This window comes from Schistocerca nitens, chromosome 4 (genome assembly GCF_023898315.1).
Source record: "Schistocerca nitens isolate TAMUIC-IGC-003100 chromosome 4, iqSchNite1.1, whole genome shotgun sequence".
NCBI classification, from domain to species: domain Eukaryota; kingdom Metazoa; phylum Arthropoda; class Insecta; order Orthoptera; family Acrididae; genus Schistocerca; species Schistocerca nitens.
The window spans coordinates 608,839,840-608,859,082 of record NC_064617.1 but is presented as its reverse complement, the minus strand read 5'-3'; the positions used below and the strand labels follow the sequence as shown (position 1 = coordinate 608,859,082).

The following is a 19,243-nucleotide window of genomic DNA, read 5'->3' as shown; positions in this document are numbered from 1 at the left end:
GCTCTGTTTCTTGCTTCTCACCAGCGAAATACCCCGAAACATACAGCTCCTCCTACGTTACACACTGTCGAGTCGCATTCATGTGGCCAGCTGTCAAAAGCCTGAATAACCACTTTTGCAGCGCAAGACGTGCAGGAGGAGAGTTAACGAGGTACCAGTAGGGATGTGGAACCATGCCGACTCCAATGCGTGGTCACCTGCGCTATGTTTCTCGGCTGAGTATCCTTGGCGCGAAGAGCCCGACTGATTTGGTCCCACAGATTCTCGACTGGATTTAAATCCTCAGTGTTTGGTAGCCGAGGGATTACGGTAAACGTACCACGGTACTCCTTGAACCACGCACACACAGTCCGAGCTGTGTAACACATTGCATTGTCCTGCTGATAGAAGCGAAAGTGAACAGCAGTCAGCATGGGTGCATGAAAGAGATGACTGCTGCGGAGCAAAGTTCGCTGGACCTTCTTTGAGGAGACACTTAATAGTTCCTTGCGTCATCTGGGCAGTCAGTTTTTCAACAGCTCCACGTCTGTTCGTACGTATCTATTCACCTGCACACAGCTCCGCGGTCGTCGTTCACCCCCGTCATCTATGGACCCTGGAGCAACACCGCTGCTAGGCGCCGATTTTGGATAGCTCCATTTTGTCAACCACGGTATACTTTAACTACGGCCACACGCGAACAGTTTCCAGACTTACTCGTTTCTGAAACGCTTCCACCTTTGGCCAAAAGCCAATGATCATACTCTTTAGGAATTCAGATAAACTGCTCAGTTTCCATATTACTACAACGATTGCACTGTTGTCCGCTTCTCCCAACAGCCTTTACATGCCGTCCGCTATTAGTGCTGTCACCTGCCATTTGTGAGTGGTTATTGCTTATTGACGTCGAACATAAGCGGTGGTGACATTAATGTGACTAGGCTAATTAACTCCTTAACACAATACAAATACTCGTCGCTTAAAAAATATTCAGCTACTAAAACAGTTATTTGGCTCGGGCTAAGCACTTATTCCGCAATATCCTCTCTTTCAATGCTAGTCCCGCAAAGAATGCGCAAGAACGTCTGTGAAGTTTGGAAGATATCACAATAGGTACTGGAGGAAATATAGCTACGAGGGCGGGTAGCAAGTAGTGCTTGGATAGCTCAGTCAGTACAGCGCTTGCCTGCGATAGGCAAAGATTTCAGGTTCGAGCGCAGATATAGGACACATTTTCAATCTTCCAGATAGTTTCAAATCAGCGCACATTTCACTGCAGAGTGGAAGTTCTTCCTGGTACTGAAAGTCACATTTTGTGCAACATTGGTTTTACCCTAAAACTAAAAGGCACAAGTACGAAGCTTTTACACAGGACTAAGCTGTACTCGACATGAGCCACATTCCTAACACAATTGATGTCCTGGTGGCAGTGGTAGCCCCGATCTCACCACGACCAGTCTTATGTGTTTGGTTGGCTATTACAATGGCCAGCTCAACTATGGGAAACTGAAACTTCCTGGCAGATTAAAACTGTGCCCCGGACAGAGACTCGAACTCGGAACGTTTTCCTTTCTCAGGCAAGTGAAAAAAATAAATAAATAATTAGTGGTAGAACACTTGCCCGCGAAAGGCAAAGGTCCCGAGTTCGAGTCTAGAGCACTTGCCCGCGAAAGGCAAAGACCCCGAGTTCCAGTCCCGGTCCGCCACACACTCCGCTGCAAAGTGAAAATTTCATTCAAGGATGTAAATTATTTCCATGTTAATTACAGCTAAAAGTCGTATCCTCAGACTAAAAACTAACCGTTTTCTTGATACTTTAACTTGAATGTTCGACTTAAACATCTTCAACTGATTCCTTGCCAGTTCTCAGGCAAGTCCACGTGATAACTCAGCCTGACTGAAAATACCCAGTAATAACAACTGAACATCCGCAAGCACAACATAACATCTGTACATGTGTTCCAGTAGGAGACCATTAGTTAATACTAACCTTTTCCCTGTGGCTCCATCTACATGTGCATTTGACACATATACTGAACACCATCCTCCTACCCCTTTCTGTCACCACCTCTTCCTCTATACAGTTCATCCTCCCACCTCTATCTGTCTCTTCCTCCCCACTGTCTCTGTCACTTCGTCTGTAATCTAACCTAACCCGTTTCCTCCAGCCCCTCGCTCTGGCAATGTCTTCCTCCCTCCACCTTGTGACTACCCCACCTCCCCCTCTCTATTTCTTATCTGCACCTCCCCCTCGTCCTTCTTCACCTGCCCACTACCTTTCTACACCTTCCACATGCCTCATGCACCTCCCCTCTCTCTATTTCCTTTTCCTTCTCACTCTGTCCATTCTCTATCCATTTCAACTAGTACTCTCCCGCGAAACGCAAAGGTCTCAAGTTCAAGTGTCGGGCCGGCACACAGTTTTAACCTGCCAGGAAGATCTAAATCATGGCACACTCTGCTGCAGGGTGAAAATTTCATTCTGGAAACAACCACCAGGCTGTGGCTGAACCGTGTCGCCGGAATATCCTTTCTTCCAGGAGTGGTAGTGCAGCAAGTTTCGCAGCAGAACTTATGTGAAGTTTGGAAGGAAGAAGATGTTTTGGCAGAAGCCTGGCTGTGATGACAAGTTGTGAATCGCGCTCGTGTACTCAGTTGGTGGAGCACTTAGCCCCAAAAGGCAAACGTCTCAGGCTTGAATTCCGGCCCGGTAAATAGTTTTAACCTGCCAGAAAGTTTCAAAACCGTATCCCGTTCACTAACAGCTATAAAATTTCTTGAAATGCCTATGTTTCCATGCGCTTGTGTACCAGTATTGTTTTTATGAGTTCATTATAACTGGTTTTGTAGAATCTTCATCAACATTGATTTTTCATTCAATTTTCTGTCGTCTTTTCACTGACAATTGGCTTCCAAGTGGACACTTTTCCTTGATGGCATTTACGTTTTCTGTCAATAGTCTTATCGTACCGTCTAAAGAAGGGCGTCCTAAATGCCATTTAAATGTAACAAGCATAGAACAGAAGCGTTCCCATGTTTCCAGCAATCATGAAAGCTTTCATCTTGATGAAAGATGCAGTACCTTTGAAATTGTTCTAATTCTGAAAATTAGGCTTTGTGCCAAGTCCCAGTCAGAGACTGTCGGTTGCAATTTTCGATAATAAGCGTTGTTCTGCCAAGGAGATTCGCACCACTGCCTCTAACTGCAGCTTAACTCTGTCGCATTCGGTGTAGGGTAGTAGGCACAAACGTACAGCTTTAGCTAAAATGGTCCTGGAAGGAACGAGGGATGGCTGGATTTGTAACGGAAGCTAAAGACTGCATTATGAAGATGAGCGGCGGCCTACTTAGCAGCGACAGGAGTCTGTCCGTGCCTGGTATACATGTGGAGGGGCGGCAGGCGCGTTCCAGCACAGGCAGCTCGGAGCACGCTGCCCTGTGCTGTGCTGCGTCGTGTTGCGTTGTACCGTGTCGACGTGTCGCGCTGTGCTGTGTATACACAGCCGGAGGACGATGGGCGCCGCCACCCGCCGACACATTCCAGGCGCCCTCGGCGCTGGGGCACAGAGCAAGCGCGTGGGACACCACTGCCGTCTCCTATCCATCCACCAGCCTCGACGTATGGCGCCTGATGTACGACGACGCGATCCTGTGAGATTATGGAGACAAAAAATTTCGAACTTCATGCCCTTCCTTATCTTATCCAGCGGTTACAAGACTTGTAGATCTTGTGCTGCATCAACTATCAATCTCCATTGCATTCTGTCTGTTGTGTTTCCTCGCAATTAACTGTATTCCGAGCTTTCGTATCTTTCATTTCGGCGTCTTACCATCCGTTCGTTGCCAACGGCCTTGCCGCAGTGGTAACACCGATTCCCATCAGATCACCGAAGTTAAGCGCTGTCGGGCTGGGCTAGCACTTGGATGGGTGACAATCCGGTCTGCCGAGCGCTGTTGGCAAGCGGGGTGCACTCAGCCCTTGTGAGGCAAACTGAGGAGCTACGTGATTGAGACGTAGCGGCTCCGGTCCCGTAAACTGATATACGGTCGGGAGAGCGGTGTGCTGACCACATGCCCCTCCATATCAGCATCCAGTGACGCCTATGGGCTGAGGATGTGGGCTCTGAGTACTATGGGACTTAACTTCTGAGGTCATCAGTCCCCTAGAACTGAGAACTACTTAAACCTAACTAACCTAAGAACATCACAAACTTCCATGCCCGAGGCAGGATTCGAACCTGCGACCGTAGCGGTCGCGCGGTTCCAGACTGTAGCGCCTAGAACCACTCGGCCACTTCGGCCGGCGGGGCTGAGGATGACACGGCGGCCGGTCGGTTCCGTTGGGCCTTCCAAGGCCTGTTCGGAAGGAGTTTAGTTTTACCATCTGTTTGTTAGCCTACTCACGGTATTTTTGCTGTGGGCAATGAGAGCCTGCATCGGACGTCGGGTCTCTGACATACGGATTACGTCATCTGCCCATTGGAGTCGTCTGCTCTTCTGATATTGCAAAACGTCTTGCTGGTTCATGATTTTATAAAATTCATTATTATTTCTTGATCTGCACGTAACTCCGTCTCCCAGAAGGCCTACTTGTTAGTAACTTTTACGGCTCCCTTTTTGTTAGCGCCCAGCTTCCAGAACCATATAGGACAATGGAGCATATAACGGCATTGAAGATCTTAATTTTCGCAGAATGTGATATGGCTTTAGACTTGAACGTATCTCTGATAGCATATAGACATCTGGTGCCAGCAAAAATTCTATGGATATTTCATTACAACGATTGTACCATTCCTAGGTACTTGAACATGTCAACATATTTGTCTCGTCAACTATGAAATGCTCTTGTGCATATTTAATTCTGCCTACTTGCATATGTTTTTTGTTTTGTTTTTGTTTATTGTTTATTGATGAGTAGTCCTGCTTTACTTGCTGCTACAGCGATCTGTTTACACAAATTCCAAAGATTTTGCTCATTCTTTCTCACTAACATTATGTCGTCTGCGTAAGCAACTTCTGAAAGCCGTCACCTTCCATTTGTAGCCCATTACACTCTTAGACTTCGATCTCTCTTACGACTTTCTCAAAGCTGAGATTAAATAGTAAGCATGACAGTCCATATCCCTGTATTAATCCAGTTCTTATGAGAAAAGTTTGTGACTATCTTCCATCAGTTCTTAGTATCGCTCTCCATTCATTCATACATACTCTAATCATTTCAGTGAGCTTATTTGGGGTTTGCCGGCCGGAGAGGCCGAGCGGTTCTAGGCGCTACAGTCTGGAACCGCGCGATCGCTACGGTCGCAGGTTCGAATCCTTCCTCGGGCATGGATGTGTGTGATGTCCTTAGGTTAGTTAGGTTTAAGTAGTTCTAAGTTTTAGGGGACTGATGACCTCAGAAGTTAAGTCCCATAGTGCTCAGAGCCATTTGAACCATTTATTTGTGGTTCGGAACTCCTTCAGGATTTTATGGAGTCTATTTTGATGAATACTGTCATAACCTCTTTGAAAATCTGCGAGTAATACCTGTATTTTTCTCTTTGCCAACATTTCTAACATCACATTGTCAGTAGTTGAACGTTAGCTATCCTTTTTATTAGTAAGCCTGCTTTCGACACACTCTACGCTGTCCTCTATTTCTTACTGTCATTTCACCTGTAGGTATCAGCAGCGACCATTATTTCACACAACCCATTTTATGCACGTAAAGTGAGCAGTTCGAGAGTTGCACACCCGATTCAACTTACGCAGGTCTCAATACAGAGTATTGTAAAGCACTCCAGAGAGATAATAATAATAATGTTGTCATCAATCCAATTGTTGGTTTGAATACTGCTCTGCCTCATTAGGAATGAAGCTTTCGGAGATAGTCTGCTATCGTCTTCTGTGACCTGACAACTGGTTCCTTCAGCCAGTTGTATGCAAACACACATAGTTTAAAGTAGCAACCAATGGAGTGAAATGATTAGTTCCTCTCACATGAAGCATTACCAAATGTGGAAGCCCTGTCACTTGCAACAAGAAGTTGTAAAATCAACAGATGACCGATAACCGAAACTCTGTACACAGCAGAGGAACCATCTAGCAACAGTATGGAGTAATAAGATATGAATGTCCCATTCCAATATCTTCAGTTTGAGTGTTTTCCCTAGTCACTTCAGACGAAAGTTATGATTGTTCTTTGAACAAAACTATGGCGGTATTTTTATCTATTTCAGTTAAATTCAGCTAATGTTCAACTTCTCATAATGTCGTGGTCTAGTGGATGTTTAATTGTTTTGCTTTTCTTTTGCACAAGGAAAATCCCGAAATATTTTTGGATAAGGCTTTAACGGGTTTCTGTCTGTGACGCACAGAGAGCTATACCTTGTCAAAATACCTAGAACACCTTCGCCTCTGCTATGTCTCCTAAAAACTAAATTTCCACAACTCTGTAGTGTCCATTCTTAAGAAACTCGTCCCGCTGTCGTGTCTTTATTAGCACACTCCACCTTTCCTTTCTCTCCATATGTATTTTCAATTGCATCCCCCTCGCAGACAATGAACTATTTCCTGAAATCTACCCTTCCTTCTAACTATAACATATCATACACAAACCATCTTGGCCAACTGCCATTCCAGTTATCTCCTAACATCTACTTATCAGTTCTTTCCCAAACAGACAACTCCCATCCATTTCCATATGATGGTAATGGAAATGTCGTGTGGCTAGGGCCTCCCGTCGGGTAGACCGTATGATAACCCCCAATACCTCTCAGATCCCAATCTCTACTCACAGCTCCTAATAGCCCCCACCATACCCTCATAATAAGGACAATGTGTAACACGTCGCAACCATCCAGCAAATATCATCACCTAATTTACCTTAAAAGTGGTCCATATTCTCATTCATATTTAGATATTCTTCGGAACACCAATTTCACTTTATAGGCGTCTTATTCTTAAAATAAAGTTCTTAACTAAATCCTGTACACTTGCAGTTGAAGACTTATGTCTTACATTTTTTTCTTGTGTGACTAGCAAGACGTATTAAGCAGGTTAGAAAAACTTTCATTCTACCACAGTAGGTATTAAAATAAGGCCTTAGCACCTAGAGGCAACCCTTTAGTAGGTTTTTGGCCATGTATTCATAGAGATGTGAGGACTGTTACTTTCGTAAATAATATAACACTCGTTTTACTGTCAAAGAAAGAGCAAAGCACAGATGTATAGATTTTCGACTGGCTGCTCAAAGAATGCCTGGATCGTAAACTGATACATTAACTAGCTGTAATATTGCATACTGTCAACTATTATTTTCTGTTAATGGGCTGAAATGTATTGCTAGTCGATCGCTAATTCCAAAAGAGGTTATTATTGATTATGATAACCGTACACGGAAATTTTTCTTAATTTATTTACTTGTTTGAGAAATACAAGTGACCACATTAATATGCTAAATTTTTGTGTTTGAATGACAGTAAGTATGCGCTTTTTACAACTGTCCTCTTTAACTGTGTTTGTGTATTAATAACGATATGTATAAGCCAATTTTGTTGGCATAGATTAGAAGGCCTATGGACGTTACTGACCACACTCGTAGATCTTTGATAGTCAAATTTTTTTGTGAGTTCTTTTTATGTTATCTTTGGCACTTTGTCATGGTAAAATACGCAACCTGACGAGTATGATTACCGTATATCAAGTTTGTGATCTTGATCTTCTGACATACGTTATTGTCATGATTAGCGAATACTGTGTGAACCAAGACGGAGGGAAATTCATAGCGATCTGTCATTGTACTGATGTGTAAGCGTAAATCTCCGGCGTCCAGCTTTGTAAGTAACCTTACAGCTATAAGTTTTCAGAACATTTTTCTGTGTTTGTCTTTGTATCCTACAGCTTGTGCATTGCGTTGTTATAGTCCTTCAGTGACGGTGGTTTTATGAACCGAAAACAGTAGAGGAATAATGTTGTTTTGGTACAGCTGGTGACCTGTAACGTATTATTTCAAGTACTTGACAGCTGTGCACTGTTGCTTCAAGAAAATTATAAGATAAAGAAACTATTGAGGATGGACATGAGTTCCTGACTCAGTTCGTCACAATCTAATAAAATCGGTAAATTTCGACATTCGCAAGTTTGAATACACATTTATGTAATCACTATGCTGAGATGTATTCACTATGATGAGAATTATCCTGTCTTCTAATGGGAATAGCTGTACTTAGAGCCCACGTGGTGTTTAGCACTACGCAGATGAATAAGTTCAACCTGAAGAACCATACATGTACGGAACCACGATTTGAATAATCTAAATAGAAAACAGGAGTTACAGATAATTCGTTAAAGGCCTTCAATAAGCTGCAATGGTTGAGGAATTTACACAATTTTAACTCGGTACATAGTCTTGCATTCAAAGTTCACATAAAAACAAGATACATCTATTCAAAACATTAACTTTACAGGATACAAGCATGCGTTAATCACCTAGTAACCACAGAAGCAAATCCTGAATTCACCTGTCGGTCGTACTGCAGCCACTATTTCAGCATCACACCAAGTATGAAGTATACAATCAACGAAGTCCAGAACAAGCTGACAAACCTTTTCAAATAAAAGTGTGGACTTTCCGGAATGAATTCTCTGACTGATAATTCAAGTTGCATGCTATAATTACCTACATTTTGAAAAGAAAATTTAACGAACTCCTACTAAACTGGACCTTATAATAAGCGTACTCTGAGGAGCATCAGATACTCAATGTGGCATCCGCTGGAAGTGTGTGTGTCCGTTAACCGCTGCGGTCTGCCTTTTTTTTAGCAGGTAGAGGCGTACTAGACCAATCGCAACATCACTAAAAAGGCCTCTGGTGATTGACCAATCGAAAGACGCTAAAAATGGCGGGAAGGCATTTGCTCCATGCCAGGCCACATTAGTGAAGAAGTTTAAACAGGACTCAATGCAAACCGTGATGTCTACTGGTGCTCTCTATTAACCACATACCAACATATTACAAAGCTTATTCGTGATGGGGATTACCGAAATGAGACGTAAAATCGAACAAATTGGTCTCTACGTATTCCTTCTCCAAGAAAAGGATAGAAGTGTGGCAAAAATAGCAGAAAACTAAGCTGCGAGGCTGATTCCGAAGTGAACAAAATAAAATGACATTTGTAAGAGGTGATCAATAAGTTTCCGTTCGAAGCCCATTCAGTCCAGTATAGGTATGCCAATCAGGCGAAACTGCCGTGACTATTCAGGCAATCATCCCAACATCGCACCAGGTTGAAGGTACCTGTTAGGTGGAACAACGTGTCCTGCTGTGTGAAGAAGTCCGTAATTGCTTGTTGCACATCCTTGTCCGACAGGAATGGTGGATCCTTTAAGGTAATTTTTAAGGGACCAAAGGCGTGATAATCGCTTGGGGAGAGATCAGGACTATGCGGATGCTCGAGAGTCTCCCAGTAATCCGTAATGGATGAGGCTGTCCTCCCAGATCGACTGGCCGCCCTAATCCCTCGCCTACATGTCGGTGCTTAAACGGAAGCTGCAGCAGCGCCATGAAACGGAAATTTCCATAGTTCCTTATATATGAAAGGGGTGCTCAAACTGAGCCCTTTCAACCTATTAAACTTTTTTCATTAAAACCGCAAAATTTTATAATGTAATGGCTGAAGGCGGACGAAGCCAATTTATCCTCTGCCATTCCGCCCCCGAGTAAGGGGGAAGAAAGTGAGTCGTCAATAAAAATAGTCGGAGAAGGACCAGCAATAAATATACCTGTTGTGTGATCCGCGTTTTAGGCCTATAAGGCCTCGTTGCAACATTGTCGTCACTGCTCGAGTCAAAAAAAATGGTTCAAATGGCTCTGAGCACTATGGGACATAACTTCTGAGGTCATCAGTCCCCTAGAACTTAGAACTACTTAAACCTAACTAACCTAAGGACATCACACACACCCATGCCCGAGGCAGGATTCGACCTGCGACCGTAGCGGTCGTGCGGTTCCAGACTGTCGCGCCTAGAACCGTTCGGCCTGCTGACTCGCTGACGCTGAGACAGAAACCTGGTACATTAGACATTATGACTTTCTTCCACTGTCTCAGATTACACAGCCACGTCTGCAGCGAACGTGTGGGCGGTGAGACGGTGATGGACGCTGCACGACGTGCGTTCCCACAGAAATGTGTCGCCGCTAATGGTCCCGGGGCTTCGTTAGGCGCAGGCCGCAGTCACGAATTGGCGAAGCGGCGCCGCCCCCCGCGGCTGCCTTCAAAGGCGCCGCCTCCGCCGACTCACTCCGCGACCGCTTCCACGTGCGCCGCAGACCACAGCCGGTCCCCGCTACGTACACCCATCGTCCACTCGCACCGTTATGAGTCACGTTAAGGAGCCCGTCCATTTGTAGTTTTACATTTGGCTTTGCAGACTCGACAAGGCTTGATAAAGGCTTCAGCAACTTCTCGTCAAGTCGGAATCAGCTTCCTCTCAAAGATCCTTGACGACTGTGTAGCGAATAGGAAAGGAAAGACTTTCCAATTTAAGCGCTTATGGCAAGGATCCTTGAAACTTTGACCAATTTGTAAGTTTCCACTGAGGTATCGACAAGTTTTACGTTACCCATGCACAATGGTCTGCCATTACGTCATCCACGGAAAACCAGTTTCGGTAGCCAGTGCCTTCTCTGTCAAGTAGTGTCCGGTTGTCGACCACTATGGGCATGCATTGCCAGTTTTGTACAAATGGCTTCACCAACTTCTCTTCAAGTCTGAATTCATTTCCCCTCAAGGATCCTTGACGACTGTGTATTGGATGAGAAAGGAAAGACGTTCCAATTTAAACGCTTATGACAAGGATCCTTGAAACTTTGACCAATTTTTAAGTTTCCACTGAGGTATCGGCAAGTTTTCCGTTACCCGTGCACAATGGTCTGCCATTAAACTACATCGTCCACGGAAAACCCGTTTCGGTAGACGGTGCCTTCTCTCTCAACTAGTGTGCGGTTATCCACCACTGCAGGCATGCATTGCCAGTTTTGGAAAGAGTTTGTAATTACATTCGTTTCCGGGTCGTGTTTACGGAAATATAGTGGTGATTTTTATGATAACTGAAGAAAACTTCATCAGCCAAGATCGCTAAAAAAGCATTTTATTGGATGACTGGTTTCGACAGAGCTTTTCTGTCATCGTCAGATCCTACGCTTTAAAATTTTTGCACCATATTACACATCAGTGTTGCAAATCTCTGCACACTGCATGTACACTTGAAGATCACTACAGATTGGTATGTCAGACATGAAAATATTATGTACAAACATAAACATAACTATATTGCCTCGATTACAAGAGCTCATGTTCACCGCCCAGGCGGGTCAGTTGCGAGCTGGAAGTGAACATGAACCCTTGCAACACTGATGGATAATTTGCTGTAAAAATTTTAAAGAGTAAAAAAAATGGTTCAAATGGCTCTGACCACTATGGGACTTAACATCTTAGGTCATCAGTCCCCTAGAACTTAGAACTACTTAAACCTAACTAACCTAAGGACATCACACACATCCATGCCCGAGGCAGGATTCGAACCTGCGACCGTAGCAGCCCCGCGGTTCCGGACTGCAGCGCTAGAACCGCACGGCCACCGCGGCCGGCTTTTTAAAGAGTAAGATCCAGTGATGACAGAATAGCTCTGTCGAAACCAGTCATCCAATAAAATGTGTGGCCGATTGCTAACCGGAGGGTTCCATTCCCGGATGAACTACTGATTATACTCCGCTCGAAAATTGGCTGTTGTGTTGTCCTAACGTTCGTATCGTCATTATTGACATTACATTCCTGAGTTGCTGAGTTGGCTGCATGGGCGCGTCCCGAAAGCCAGTAAATTTGAAAAAAAGTACACTGATCAGAAACAACATTATGACCACCGATCTACTATCGACATAAACTCTTCCAGGCGGTAGCATCATCACCTGGCAAGGAATGACCGCTAGTCAGACAAGGCGCGCCATCTGTCTGAGGTAGACAGTATGTACATCATGTGCCCCAACATCACCGCAGGCGAGGTCAGCAGATGAAGCCTGTCCGCGAGGCCAACATTGTTCCTAGCTTTGGCCACGTTTTCCTGCGTTTGAACATTCTTCTCGAAGAAAACAAAAGGAACTACTAGCCGAAGCAACCGGAAACGACCTGCAGACAGAGCGAGACAACTGCAACAAGACGTAAAACTATAGATGTTCGACAGTTCCTATTACTGCGTTCTAGAGGTTGTAGAGGGAACTTATGGAAAAAATTTTGGTAACTAGCTCATGTCTGGAAACGTACGCATTAGATGTGAAATATGTCTGAAGATCTATCACATCCAAATCTAACGGTACGCACGACAGAAACAGTGAGCTCTGTGGAGTGTGCTCTACAGGAGCCCATGGCATGTACGGTGTTTCGAGATCTCTTCATCGGATTCTCTTCTGTGTGACGAAGGACCTTTTCAAATTTAAGAGTGTGATGCGTCCGTGGAGCACCAGAATCTACCAATGTAGTTGCGAACGTATCAGTTTCTCGAATCCGTTTTGCAGTCGGGTGAAAATGGTAGGCAATGTCATAATTATTACAATGACTGACAATGGCGCCCTCTTCTCAGTTTCTGTGCGTAGCGAGAAGCGGGAGACCTGTGTGTGGTCCGATTTTCAAACTTATTTCATACGCAAACGGTACATTTCCGAACAGGGTTCCTTATCAAAACTCTGTTTACTAAGTGCCCGCTGTAAGTAATAGGAATTGTGGAATACCCCGTATAGTTGTGGTGTCACAGGCGACGCAAAGCTGCATTTTTAAAAGTTTGAATTACAAAGAGGGCAAAGAAGGGTAGAAAATGAGGAATAATGTTTTCAAGCTGCGGTTGACCCTAAACTCTACCACAGAAACAAATTGCTGGGTAAGCAGTGAAGAGGTGGTCACAGAAAGGGGTAGGAGGATGGTGTTCAGTATATGTGTCAAATGCACATGTAGATGGAGCCACAGGGAAAAGGTTAGTATTAACTAATGGTTTCCTACTGGAACACATGTACAGATGTTATGTTGTGCTTGCGGATGTTCAGTTGTTCGAGGAGTATTGTGTCTCAAATGGTTCAAATGGCTCTGAGCACTATGGGACTTAACATCTGTGGTCATCAGTCCCCTAGAACTTAGAACTACTTAAACCTAACTAACCTAAGGACGACACACACATCCATGCCCGAGGCAGGATTGGAATCTGCGACCGTAGCGCTCGCGCGGTTCCAGACTGCAGCGCCTAGAACCGCTCGGCCACTCCGGCCGGCTAAAATGTGGAACGCTTCACGATTTTGCTTGTCATCCTTGCGCAGGGGCCATGCTAATCTTCTCTGTATCGTTCCAATTTTAGTAAATGTACCGCCGAAGCGACTACAAAACCACCCACAAATGTCGCATTTGCGTACGACGACCAGGTACGTAACATGCGCCGAATTAAGTTTGCACGGTTTGAGAGAGAAAGAGCGCTGTGGCAGCACCACCCACTCACCTGCGAGTCGAGTGCGTCAAGTGAGGTGAGGCGAGGTGGGCAATTGAGGCGCCGGTGGGTGGTTTGGCGCGACGGCAGCGCACGGGCCGGCTCACTCGTCTGCCGCTGCAGGTCAGCGAGAGATGAACGCCGCAGCCGCTGAGGCTGAGGCACCCGTGGGTTGGAGGCAGCCGCTCATTTGTTCGGCGCCGCAACTCGTTCCCAGTGCGCCGCGGCGCGCGGGGGCGCCCCCGGCCCGGCGGGGTGGCTAGTCTCCGGCCCGCACAACTACCACACTGCTGCCGTGCTTTCCGCCACCGTATGACGGCACGAAAACAACCATCTCCAGCCTCCCTCGTAACAAGTTACGTCCTCTACGGATCAACTCTGAAGGTGTGGGACCTCCATTAGCCACGTGACTAGGTACAGCGACGCTCTAGTTCAAACTAGTGTGCGTTATTACTTGAAAGTGCAAGCGGGACACTACTGTCACCGACTATAGGGTAACGATCGATTTTTTGGAGTCCTCATCGAGGAGGCATGAGAACAGACATCGAACGATTTCACAGATGCGCTGTAACACGTTGGTACAGACCATATGAAAGAGAGACTATAACAAAAAAAAATTGTTCAAATGGCTCTGAGCACTATGCGACTTAACTTCTGAGGTCATCAGTCGCCTAGAACTAATTAAACCTAACTAACCTAAGGACATCACACACACATCCATGCCCGAGGCAGGATTCGAACCTGCGACCGTAGCAGTCGCGCGGCTCCGGACTGAGCGCCTAGAACCGCGAGACCGCCGCGGCCGGCGGAGTATTGTGGTGAGTGTCTTCAACACGTAGTGAAACCAAGGCGAAACCACGTCCAGATGTCGTGGGGTTGGGCGACCGCCGCTCATTACTTATATCGGAAGTCGTAGGCTGGGTAGATTGGTAAAACAGGACAAGCGGTGAAATGTCTTTAGTGCTGGGCAGAGTACAAGAGTGTCTGAACACAAACAATGCACCGAACGCTCCTAACGATAGGCTTCCGCAGCCGACGACACATGAATGTGCCAATGTTGACACCATGAATTTGGGAACTACGGCTCAAATGGGCAAGTGGCCATCGGCACTGGACGTTGGCGCAGTGGCAGAGCGTTGCATGTCTGCACGATATTTTCTTCATCGTGCCGATGGGAGGGTGCAAAATTTGGAAATTTTTCGTAAGGACTGTGGGACCAAACTGCTGATGTCATAGGTCGCTAGGCTTACGCACTACTTAATCTAACTTAAGGACAACACACACACCCATGCCCGAGGAAGGCCTCGAATCTCCGACGGAGGGAGCCGCGCGGAGCACGACAAGACGCCTCAGTCCGCACGGCTACCCCGCGCGGCTGTGAGGGTGCGAATCTGTCTTCTTCCAAGGGGACAGCTCCTTAAGACCTGTACTGTGGGACGGAGAGCAGCTGGCTGCGGCTCCATTATGCTCTGGGGAACAATCACGTGGGCGTCCACGGGTCCAGTGAAGCTCGTGCGAGGTACCATGACGGACAAGGTGTATTGTACAATGGTTGCAGACCACGCAAACCTCTCCATGACGATCACGTTTCCCGACGGCAGTGGCATGTTTCAATAAGATAATGCGCCATGTCACAAGTCCAGGAGAGTGATTCAGTGCTTCGAGGAACACAGTGGCGAGTTCCACGTGATGTGCTGAACCCCACCTCAGCAATCTGAACACAATCGAACACATCTGGGATGTGACTGAGGTGACCGAACGTAGCGTCAGAGGTCATCCCCGGAATTTACGTGAATTAGGTTCCTCATTCGTGCAGATGTGCCGTCAACTCCCTCCAGCGACCTACCTAGGCCTCACTGCTTCCTTGTCACAACGCGTCGCCTCTGCTATACGTGTCAAAGGTGAACATGCCGGTTATTAGATATGTGGTCATATGTTCCACAATAGCAACAATAAATGTCAAAGATCTTATTTTGAACATCGGGCAAACAAAGTTAGAATTCTACATGTTGAACCAGATCTTCCTCATTGGTTGTTAAAACACTTTTATTAAAAATTGACTACCGGCTTCGCATCAGTAGTGATGCATCATCAGATGATCGGTACAAGAAATTAAAACATTACAGAAATGCTGTACAATCGTTTTAATCGTGGACTACCGCTTCTAGCGTTCTGTCTGCCTCTATCTTGAAGATGAACGATGGGAATTGGTTCTAAGCAATTACTTCCTCGCGCCATGACTGTTTAAAAAACACAGCTCTCATTGATATCCGGTTTTTTATGGTGGTACACACCTCTTTTCAAGCCACTGTAATTCTGTAATGTTTCAATTTCTTGTTCAGGTATCTACTGATGCGAAACCGTCTGTGACTTTTTAATAAAAGTATTTTAACAGCCAGGGAGGGTGGTTTTATTCACCGTAATAAATGTTAAGATAAAAGAGGAATGGTCCACCATTAGTAGTGTCGATGTAAACAGAACATTAGACTCTTGCGGCAGCACGCGTCTGAGAGCGGTGTCGGTCTCATAGTGCGCAGCCAGCTGACGCGGCGCAGCACGCCAGAGGAGCGGGCACGGTCGCGGCGGGCGGCGGTCCTTTAGTCAGTCAGCCAGCCAGGAGTGCTGTCAGCGGTATGTGGAGTGGCGGGCAGGCGGCGGAGCCGGGCAAAGGCGCGCCGCTGCCGGGGGGGCGGGGATCGCGAAAGCTGGCTTTGTCTCCGACAAGAGGCGCTGATTGGGCGGTGACGGGCGGAATGTGGCCCGCGGGGTGGTCCCCGGCTCGTTATCCGCCGGTGCCGCGTCACGGCCGCGGCCGCACCTCGCTGCCCACTCTCTCGATAGCCTGCCAAGTGTGGCTCTAGTTTTGTGCATCGCTGTAATGTCTCATTGATTTTTCTTCCCACATCGCCGGAAGGGCTCAGAAAGAAAACTGCGACACGTTAGTCTGAAATTTGGCTCCAAGTTTCCTACAACCTTCCTCCGTAACGGTGTAAAGGCCCTGCGACATCATTCTCGGCCTCGGCGACGTTAACAACGTGTCGACACATGCAAAAAAAAAAAAAAAAGGACCACATCTCAGGAGCTCACGTGAGCTTTAAGGTGGGTTAAGGATGTCACATGGACACCAAGTGGCCGCACCTCGCTGCCCACTCTCTCGATAGCCTGCCAAGTGTGGCTCTAGTTTTGTGCATCGCTGTAATGTCTCATTGATTTTTCTTCCCACATCGCCGGAAGGGCTCAGAAAGAAAACTGCGACACGTTAGTCTGAAATTTGGCTCCAAGTTTCCTACAACCTTCCTCCGTAACGGTGTAAAGGCCCTGCGACATCATTCTCGGCCTCGGCGACGTTAACAACGTGTCGACACATGCAAAAAAAAAAAAAAAAGGACCACATCTCAGGAGCTCACGTGAGCTTTAAGGTGGGTTAAGGATGTCACATGGACACCAAGTGTCACCACAATACTGCCAAATGCCACTGTGGACATACCACACGGTGGGAAGGTTCTCACACCCACCCTTACACATAAATCACACCGTCTTTAGACGCTGGAAGGCAGGCAAACCCCCGTAACGGACGTCTAAGGAGTTGCATAACGCTCAGGCGCTAGAACATCTGCGAAGCTGAACTACTGTCTAAGTTTCTGACAGGCCCGTTTTTAACTTGCTTACCAAAGGTGCGTGGATGGCACCGATGATACTGTAGAGGGTCCCTGTGCCGATATATTTACTCACTTATTAACGATGCCCCCTCCAATGGAAGGCGCGAAACAGGAGGGATGTGAAAGCATAAGCACTCTTTGGGGCTTCGGATAACGTTCATATTTTATCGAATGGTTTTGAACGACCCCTAGTTGTTTCACGCTGTAAATTGCGGTCACGCACACTCCAAAGGGATCAGATTACGTTTAAGGCGGTTGCAATCCCACAATGGCAGCAGTATCGAACATTGACAAGAACATCGTCCTTTCGCTCAACTCTTGTTAGTGATGTCCATTGCTCTTCACCTTAAGTGTGTATGATGGCATTCATCATCAAATGCAGCAGCTTTAGAAAACTTCACACCTGCCACATCCTACCTGAGAGCATAAGTTTCCCACATCTTTCTTCATTTGTTCTTTCGGACAATTCTATGAATCTCTACTCTTAATTTTCACTAAATTGTGATGCGGATCTATAGGTGCTTCTGGATACAAACCAATATCTGGTTTCTATAGCTCTGTCTGATCGTGATGCAATCCAACTGGAATCTTCCGATGTCTCTGGGCCTTTTCCAAGTATAGTTCCTCCTGTTGTGATTTCGGAATAATGTATTCTCTATTACTAGCTGACATTTATCGTAGAACTCAACCTTTCCCCTGTCCCATTCTTCGATCCCATATTCTCCCGTAACTCTTTCCTCTATTCTTTCCCCTATCACACCTTTCCCATTTTCCACGATAATCCGATTTTCATCTTCCTTTACATAATGCAATCCACAGTGAATATCCTCGTACCGTTTCTCTATCTCTGAATTTTCCGCTTGAGACTTCGTGTGTATATCTCAAACATTGTTGTTGGCTTTGTTTCCTATCGATTCTCTTGTGAATAAACCTATCATTGAACTGTTCACAGTAACTTACTCTTTTCCCTGAATTTCTATATATGACGAGTCCTACTCCCGTTATACCGTTTTCTACTGCTGTTGCTATCACGCTATATTCATCTAACCAGAAGTCATGATCTTCTTTCTATTTCACTTCACTGATGCCCACGTTTCAATGCACGGTCCTTTATATATCCCCTTTTCAGATTTTCTAACTTCCCCACCATTTTCAGACTTATGACATTCCACGCTCCAACTTCTAAAATGTTACTCTTTCGTTACTTATAAATATTTTTCTCAAGGTTACCTCCTCCTTACCAGTCTTCTCCCGGAGATCCGCATCGGATCTAATCCGGTATTTCTGCAAACTGCGAGGTTATATGAGACTTCTTTCTATTATAGGTCAAATGTCCTGTGGATACACATGTCGTTCATCAGTGCTGATTCTTCCACCTTTTAGAGGAAGTTTTCCGTTCCAAGGGCAGTAGGATTTCCCAAACCTCTGTCCACTCTCCCGCCCTCTGTGACAAGGCCGTTGGCAGAAGACGCGTCACAAAATTTAAGCAGTGTCTGGGTTTAAATCCGCGACCGGTGATGCTTTGATTACTAGTTACAGGTGCCATCCCTAGACCATGGGTCTTAGCGTCTATTAAACATTCGTTGTTACGTTCCTATTGACGAAATTATGACACTAGTTTCGCAACTCTTATCTCCCAGAAAAATATCTGTTGTTGTGTAACCAAAAATTATAAATATGGAAAAGTTAGCATGCTCATTCCTTTTTCAGTTCAGTATCAACGTTACGTAAAACTGCAAGTAACTACTTCAGTTAACGTTTCTTAAATAAGGAAGAAAACGGTAATAATGTAATCTAAAGTGATCGTGGCCACGAATTACACACTCTTAAAGCGAAGTCAATGAAGGTAAAACAACAAAAAGCTGTCTATTTGTTTGATTTCTGCGGATGTCTACAGAGTGCGATTTCGTTCTTCACTCTGATGAGCTTTCTTCTTAGCTTAGTACTCTTACATCCTAGTTTTAGGTATGAGGTTTCTTCCTGGTACTCATTTCATTACTTCCTCAGTGCGCGTTGTATTAGTTGTTAGTGACTAGGCAGAGTCAGACGCACTGCCTGGATATATGTGTACTCTTTGGCGAAGTTTGTGGTGCTAAGAACGT

General features: G+C 45.7%; 1 protein-coding gene, 1 non-coding gene and 1 pseudogene across 2 annotated transcripts in view; 2 read left to right on the top strand and 1 right to left on the bottom strand.

Annotated features, from left to right (window-relative positions):
- The window catches only part of LOC126252464 (protein SOX-15-like), a 299,474-nt gene that overhangs the window by 171,779 nt on the left and 108,452 nt on the right, over positions 1-19,243 (top strand). The gene's annotated exons all lie outside the window — the stretch shown is intronic.
- Positions 3,822-3,939, top strand: LOC126254348 (5S ribosomal RNA; annotated as a pseudogene).
- Positions 13,274-13,380, bottom strand: LOC126254795 (U6 spliceosomal RNA). Its single transcript, XR_007546432.1, has one exon. It is a non-coding gene; the product is annotated as a U6 spliceosomal RNA (small nuclear RNA).